Source organism: Aotus nancymaae, unplaced genomic scaffold, assembly GCF_030222135.1.
Source record: "Aotus nancymaae isolate 86718 unplaced genomic scaffold, 86718_ANA_hifiasm-v0.15.2.pri h1tg000016l, whole genome shotgun sequence".
Lineage (NCBI taxonomy): Eukaryota > Metazoa > Chordata > Mammalia > Primates > Aotidae > Aotus > Aotus nancymaae.
Genome location: NW_026988428.1, coordinates 26145376 through 26153644, shown reverse-complemented (window position 1 = coordinate 26153644; position 8269 = coordinate 26145376). Strand labels below are relative to the sequence as shown.

Genomic DNA, 8269 nt, shown 5'->3' with positions numbered 1-8269 from the left:
CTTCTCGAATATCTCCCGAAGGACCTGCATGAGGCTGTTTTACAGTTAACCCTTTTTGTTTTATGAGTAGAGGGAGTACACTCTAAGATAATGATAAAAAGTACAGTGTAGTAAATATGTAAACCAGTAGCATAGTCGCTTATTATTATTGTCAAAAATGGGGTACTGTACATGTAATTTTATATGCTATACTTTTATATGACTAGCAGTGCAGTAGCTTTGTTTGTACCAGCATTACCACAAACATGTGAGTAACGCATTAGGCTATGACTAGGCAGTAGGAATTTTCCAGGTCCATTATAATCTTATGGGACCAACTCTGTACATGCAGTTCATCATTACTTAAATGCCATTTTGCAAGGAGTGTCTATACATACACAATACATACATACATATGTGTGTGTATATTTATATAAATACATTATTTTATGTTTGAACTTAGCAACTAACTAGAGGAAAAAAGTGCTAGATACAGAAACAGATATGTAATAGGTAATAACTATGCTTATTATTTTAATTTTTATCTATTTATTTATTTATTTAAAGACCAGCTTATGAGACTGGTTAATTTTTGGTAGAGATGGGGTTTCACCATGTTACCCATGCTGATATTGAATTCCTCGGTGCAAGTAATCCATCCACCTCAGCCTCTCAGAGTGCTGGGATTGCAGGTGTGAACCACTGCTTGGCTTATGTTTTTTTGTTTTTGTTTTTGTTCATTTGTTTAGTGAGAGTATAAATAATAAAAGCCAAAAGCCTTGCAGGACATCATAACTGCACTATAATTCAGGACTTGTGCTTTGACACGTTGAAACAAGAAATTGTACTGTATTAGAAGAGACACGAGCTGAAAACCTGCCTCTGACATTCAATGGCTGTGATCAGAGAGGAGCAATTGTTTCATTTAGTTTCAGTTTCATCAACTTTTAAAATGTACTTTTATCAAACATCCTTTCATTCGTAACAATTAAAATTCAGAGTAACTCTGTTCAGTTTGATTGGTTCTAGAGGTGAAAACATAAATTTTATTTATTTATTTATTTAGAACAGAGTTTTGCTCTGTCGCCAAGGCTGGATGGCAGTGGAGCGATCTGGGCTCACTGCAACCTCTGCCTCCTGGGTTCAAGCAATTCTCCTGCCTCAGCCTCTGCAGTAGCTGCAATTACAGGCTCCCACCCACGCCTGGTAATTTTTTGTATTTTTAGTAGATACCGGGTTTCACTGTGTTAGCCAGGAGGCTCTCTCTCTGCAGTCTCCCGTGTCTCTCTGCAGAAACTTCAAGTTTGCTTGCTTCTCTTTGTCTCTGTGTTGTCATCATTATGTAAATACATCCCTTCATGTGGCCAGGGGGAACTTCTGCAGGCATTTCTAGATCTACAAGGTCTTTATGGTTCATAATTCCAGAGAAAGATAAATCTCTCTCCTGGAACCTGTGTGTCAAATTCTCGGTAAAGTGCTCACTTAAGCAGTAGGAGTCGCACAGCCATTTCTGAATTGCTCTCCATGCCGAGTGTACAGTACTCTAAATTATAAGTGTGCATGGCCTATGGGTACCCCTATGAATGGAATACAGACACGCTATGATTTCAGTTGCAAAGATCCAAGGGGCTGGAAGTGAAGTTGTTTCCCAAAGAAAAGAAAGAATAGGAAAGCCTTTCAGAATTACAAGTGGGAATTATTTGTAATTACATACAAACCACATGAAATCCAATACAAAAGGGGAAATCGATATTTTCGCACATACAGGACTCTTAACATTTATTTCCTGTGTCCTGTCTTTCAGGAAACTATTGATGGATGTATTCTAGACAGAAGAAGGATTAAACCAAGACGAAAACAATGTGCATGAGGAAACTGGGAATCACAGGGATTCCAAGAGAAGGGTAAAGAGAATCCCTAAGATATGACAAAAGATGGTCCCTTGGCAAGTTCTATACAATTGTGTCAGAAAGGTTGGATAAAGACAGAAGGTTACGAGGCAAATTGAGAGAATACACAATGTAGATAATGAAGTTGAGAAGAATTTTACAAGTTGTCAGAAAGCTCTGGGATTAAATTAATAAACAATATATAGAAAATTAAGCAAAAGAAAAATGAGACAATTAATACACAGAGGAAAAACAACCATTGTTCATGATGAGGCAAAATAATTTTGAATACTTCACTGTGAATTGCTGTTTATATTCTCTTTAGTTTGTATGCAGGTTGGATTTATGAAAAGTTTCACAAGGAGACTGTGAGGATGATTAAGTAGTAAATTGAAATAATAGATGAAAGCACCAAAGCACTAAAAATTGTAGATGACTCAGAGGAAAAAAACCCACCTTTATCTCTATTTGAGCATCTAATTAAAGAATTGTTCACTATATGGATAAAGTCTTTCCCCAATGCCGTGGTTAAAAAAAAAAAAAAAGCTTCCATAATAGTTAATGGGTCAATCCTGTGTTAACGTGAGAATTAACCAAAAAGCAATAGCCACCCTCAAAAGTTAGCATAAATGTGAGTAAATCAGCATTACTTGGAGAGATGGCAGGAGGCAGGACCAAGGCCACAGAGGTATGAGGAGAGGAGGCCAGCATCCATGGAATCAGAGGTCACTGGCTGTGGTGAGGGTCTCACTCTAACAAGAGAAAGGAGGGACCTGGAGCAGGGTGAGTGGGGTGACTGTGATAAGGAAGTGCCAGAGTAGTCTCTGAGACAAAGGCTGCTTTTAGAGTACTTTCATTATAACCTATAACCTCTAGCTGATATTTTTTCCTAGTTGGGTCATACTGGGAAATGTGAATAACAAAACTATTATAGAGAAATATGAGGCATGATAGGCAAGTAATTTGTATAAAGTGCATTCTGCCTGTATATCAGCACTCTTCTATCTGGGGACATAAAAATGTAACTGTACTTTGTTTACGGATTTGACTTATAAGAAATATCACTTTCATGTTAGCTAAACTTATGTCTATGTATCTCTATATATTCAATTTTATGCTTGTTCAATATTGTCCATGGAACAAAATAATTTTAAAAATTAGCACGACCTAAGGCCTTTTTGATTTATTTACAGTGCATCAGTGGAAACATTGATGAGAGAGATATTAGACAGCGTTCATAAGCACTATTATTAGGATAAAAAAGGAGAGCTCTTTAAACTAATATTACAAATTACGTTTATAAATACTGAGGGATAGTGGAAAATTTGCCATTGAAAATAATTTTAAAAAACAGAGTAAAAAAATGAAATATTAAAAAAATATAATATGCAATTATGCTTCTAAAAAGTTAGATGTATGTGTGTCTATTTGTGTCTCTGTGTGTTTAACGTTGTCAGTCTTGGGAACTCATTATCTTCCATTCATGCAGTTTCCTGCAACTGATGCTGTATATTCACTGAAAAAGCTGACATTACTGCACAGTCGGCTCTAAATTTTCAATGCACCACAGTGCAAAACCTTAAGGTTAAGCTCCGTTTCCATAGCAACAACAGTTTAGCTCCTCAAGCATAGTTAGACCTTTTCTGTGGTCTTAACCCACATGTACATGGTAAGGATTGCTGATCTTTGATGCACCGTTTATGTTTTATTGGTTACATAAGCCTATGTCTGTGGGTTTTTTCCTGCATTTGAAAACTTACTGACAGTTTTGCATAGGAGTAGCTGTTGAAGTTCAAATTGTGGGAAAAATAATAATTGTGAGCAATTGAGTATTCAGATACCTTTTTATATAATATTCTGTAATGCATATGAAGATGAATATTCATATTTTAAAATTCTGTACCAAATTTTGACATCATTGATCTACAAGTATTACACTGAACATCTTCAAGACATCTTAATCTAAAAAATATAGTGTTTTTCTTATTATTTTATATTTAAGTTGGAGAAAGATGTATGTTTACATAGAATAAAAAGAAGACTCAACTGAATTTAAAAAGATTATAGATATGAGAGACAGATAATTGGAAAAATATATTCTAGAGAAATTTGAAGACTAAGAATCAAGAAAAACTAAAGGATTTACTATTTCAAGAGGAGAAAGAGCTATTCTGAGACAAAGGGAGAAAAATTAGACATTGGGAGTGTGGTCAGACTTTATTATGCTCTAATTGTGAGCTGTGATAGCATAAATTATTTAAATACTATGTCTCAAACTTATTATTATTTATCATTTTTTCAACAAACACTAATCCATCATTTGTCATGTATTGTCATGCTGCTATACATTGAAGATGGCATGGAGAAAATGTAGCAAAGGCACATTGATTCATCCTATGATTCTACTATACTGAGTCCAAAAGAATTAGTATGTAAATATGTTTAGAACTATGATGAGAGAAGCACAGTGTGTTGCATTATGGAAGTAATAAGGGATTGTATATAACAGGTGATAGAGGTCAGGACAGCACTCTTGACAGACTTGCAAGAAGCAAATAGAGTTAACAGAGTTTGACTTGGAAAGGGTATATTGGTTGAAGGTAAATAATAGTGCTCCAGGCAAATCTAACAACATATTCAAAGGCCTAAAAGAAAGAGTTGCCCATGCCTTAAAAAATATGTTGGGGCTGGATTATAGAGTATTTCAGAGAATTAAGTGGAAAAGGATCATGTTGGAGTAGTAGGTAGGTGCTAGGTGAAAAGACTATAAATCAGTGTTTCTCGAAATTGATGTGCACAGCAGTCATCTGGGATCTCATTAAAACCTCGATTCCTATTCAGTAGATCTTGAATGGAGCACTAATATCTAACAAGCTTGCAAGTAATGCCAGTGCTGCTGGTCCACTTGTCATTCTTTAAGCAGCAAGGATTTAAATCATGTTCAGGGATTTCAGTCTTATATCTATTCTTATGGGGATTCAGGAATAAGCTTAAACAGAAAAGTAATTTGACCAAATTTATGTTTTCACAAGATCCTTCTCATGCTTTGTGAATATTAGATTAGAAAGTGAAAGTTCTGGAGATAAGAAGACATATAAAACTGTAATTATAATATTCAAAATTATAGTGTAAACTTAGAAAGTTGAATTGGGGACAATGAGATACATTTAGGAACTAGAATTAAGAGGAAATGATGATCAATTAAATGCATGTTGAGAGAGGAAGGGTGGCATCAGGTATGATGACCAAGTTTAGAGTTAGTAAATGTATGCATAGTGGTGATAATGATGATATTGGTAATGAAACAGGTAAAACTTGATCAATATCTACTGTATACCAGGAACTAAATTATTTAATTCATAAAAACATAAAAATGTGTTATTTTATTGGTGAGGAAGCTGAAGCATGAGTTAAAAAATTCAGAATAAGTAAAGTACAAAAAAAATTCAGAACATGTTTGCTATTATTGATATTATTATTATTATTATTCAAGTGTGTCTGAAGTTGGAAAATAAAATTATTGAAGGAATCCTTTCCTGACAATAATTATTCTTTCTTGGTGTTGTGGGAGACAAAGTCACCCCCTGACAGGGAGATAGGATTAGGTAAAAAATGCTTGAAAGTGGAGAAAGTTCAAATATCTATTATCAAGAGTGGGAAAAAACTTGATTATAAATAAGCAAAGACACTGAAAAATAATACTGAGAGACCACCAGGCCAGCCTTTGTGAATTTTAGAAAAGTTAATTAGATTTCTTCTACAGATGTCAAGAGACCTGTGGTAGAAACAGAGAAAATGGAGGGATGCTTTTATCCAAGTTTGAGACAATGTCAATGGTCAGAGTATAGCTGAATCTGTTGACAATGGATTTCATGTAGGACAAGGATAGAATTAAGGAAAAAAAGATTTAGTAATTTAAAAGATGAAGAATGTGCTCAGGTTATAGAATTCTTCCATTTGAAGCACCTGAGCTCTGGACAATAAAAAGAAAATCCTCTCAGATTTTCTAAATATGTTATTTTATATATATATATATATATATATATATATATATATATATATATATCTCCTGTATCATTGGGGTTTCAATATATGATATCATAATTGTGTGGAAATTCTCAAGTTGATAAATTATCCTAAAAGTAAACTCAGAGGAAAATAACAGAATTTCTGATTCATGTCACAATTTCCAACCAACCACAGGTGGCTGAATCTCTTCCCTAAAATACAACTCTAAATAAAATGTAGAACTAAAAGAGGAAATGGATTCTAAAATATAATAATTACAACAAAAGTGAGAAATACTTAGTGGATACTGAAAGCAGTGTGTGTTAAAGTGAATGAACAGTGGATACTGTTGGAATTTAGGAACTCTGGAATCAGCAGAAGACTAAATGATTGGAGAAGAGTCTCCTTTTAAGATTTTACTGTTTCACTGCCCAATTTATTGGGACAATAATTTTTTTCTGTAATTCAAAGAAAGCAGCATCTCTAGCTCTGGTCAACGGATGCTACCAGAGTAACATAAAGCCTTGTGGGGGTGGGGCAGAGTGCAAACATATTGATCTCTTTACTTCTCTTCCAAATTCCTGGGCTTATGGTTTATAATTTAGGGAGTACATTAGCCTATCCTTGTTTCAAAATATCTTAAACTAGGTAATTTATAGATAATAGAACTTTATTTCCCATAGTTCTGGAGGCTGGTAAGTCCAAGATCAAGGCACTAGCAGATTTGGTGTGAGGTGAAGTTTCATTCTCTGTCTCACAGATGATGCCTCTTACTGAGTCCTTAAATAGAAGAAAAGTGCAAACACCCTCCTCCCACCTTTTATATAATCCATTCATGAGGGAGCATTACTTAGTGACTTCCTAAAGGCCCCACCTCTTGATACTATCATGTTGGTGACTAATTTCAACATAGGAATTTTGTGAGAACACTTTGAGATCATAGCCAGGAGACTGCCTCTTCCTAATGCTGTCCTACCTAAAATTTCATGAGTAGAACATAGATTTTAGTGAAAAATAGGATTTCCAGAAGATTTGCCTCTTAATATGCCAGTGTATTAAGCCATTCATGCATTTCTATGAAAAAATATTTGAGACTGAGTAATTCATAAAGAAAAGATGTTTAATTGGCCCACTTTTTTGCAGGCTTTACAGGAAGCATGGGGCTGGCATCTTCTCAGCTTCTGGTGAGACCTCAGAGAGATTTTGAATATGGAGAAGGTGAAGGAAGAGCAGGCATATCACATGACAAAAGTAGAAGCAAAAGAGAGTCACGGAGGGGGTAGGTGCCACCCACATTTAAATGACCATATTTCATGAGAACTCACTATCATGAAGACAACACCCAGCCATGGGGTATCCACCCCTATGACCAAAATATTTCCCACCAGGTTCCTACCTCCAGCATTGGAGATGAAAATTTAACATGAGATTTGGGTGGGACCAAATATCCAAACTATGTCAGCCAGCAAACAAAATTAATCAGCTAGAATTCTTTGATGTACAAGACTCTCTGGTCTGGAGCTTATTCCTTTCTTTGTTTTAAAACTCAAAGAGATTAATAAAGACTAAATATTATGATCCTTCTGTAAGATACGTTATCAAACACAGTAACCAATAGCCTTCATCGCCTTGAAACATGGAACATGGACCAGCATAAGACATACATGGGTTTATATACTGAGACATTAAAAAATTTCAAAACTCTAAACGTATACTTTTCAAAGCAGATGAAGTAATAATTTAAAATAGGTATGATAAATGTCATGCATGTTGCTTGCATAAAGAGACCACCAGGCAGGCTTTGTGTGGGCAACAAGGCCATTTATTTCAAGCTTGGGTGCAAGTTAGCCAAGTCTGAGAAAGGAGTTAGGCAAAGAGGATAGGAGAGGGGATTAGTTACTTAGGTTGGGGCAAATGAGCAGTTAAATGTGATAATCTGTTTTAGGTAGGGGAAGGGTGTCATGGGATGCATGAGTACAAGGGTAGGGGTCAGTAATCTATCTTGGGCTGGGGAAGGGCGTCACCGGATGCATGATCACAAGGGTGGGGAGTATTGGTTGCAATCAGAGGGGAGGGTGTGCTAAATTACATAGTTACAGGGGTGAGGGTCTTGAGAAACCCAATGTCCGGGGGGAAATTTTCGTAAGGCTGAATAGGAACAATGGTTGCAGGTTGCAGGGAGAGAGCAATTAGTTGAGGCAGAAACAAATTGTTTCATTTTTTTCTGTGGCCACCTCGTTACTTGTGGTTACCTCAGACTTCCTGGCTCCTGGGGACCATCCAGAGGTGTATGTGTGGGTCACAAAGGCTAAAATGGCCAGGCTTGGACTTGGAGGCCTGGCAATAAATATGCTTAAAGACATAAGAAAATACATCAACCATTGGAAATAAGA

At 35.8% G+C, this 8269-nt stretch overlaps 1 long non-coding RNA gene across 1 annotated transcript; it reads left to right on the top strand.

The window, feature by feature from the left end:
* Window positions 1–1789: 1789 nt before the first annotated feature.
* Window positions 1790–7340, top strand: LOC105709407 (uncharacterized). The gene is made up of 3 exons (XR_001105510.2): window positions 1790–1883; window positions 7020–7155; window positions 7265–7340. It is a non-coding gene; the product is annotated as an uncharacterized LOC105709407 (long non-coding RNA).
* The last annotated feature ends 929 nt before the right edge of the window (window positions 7341–8269 follow it).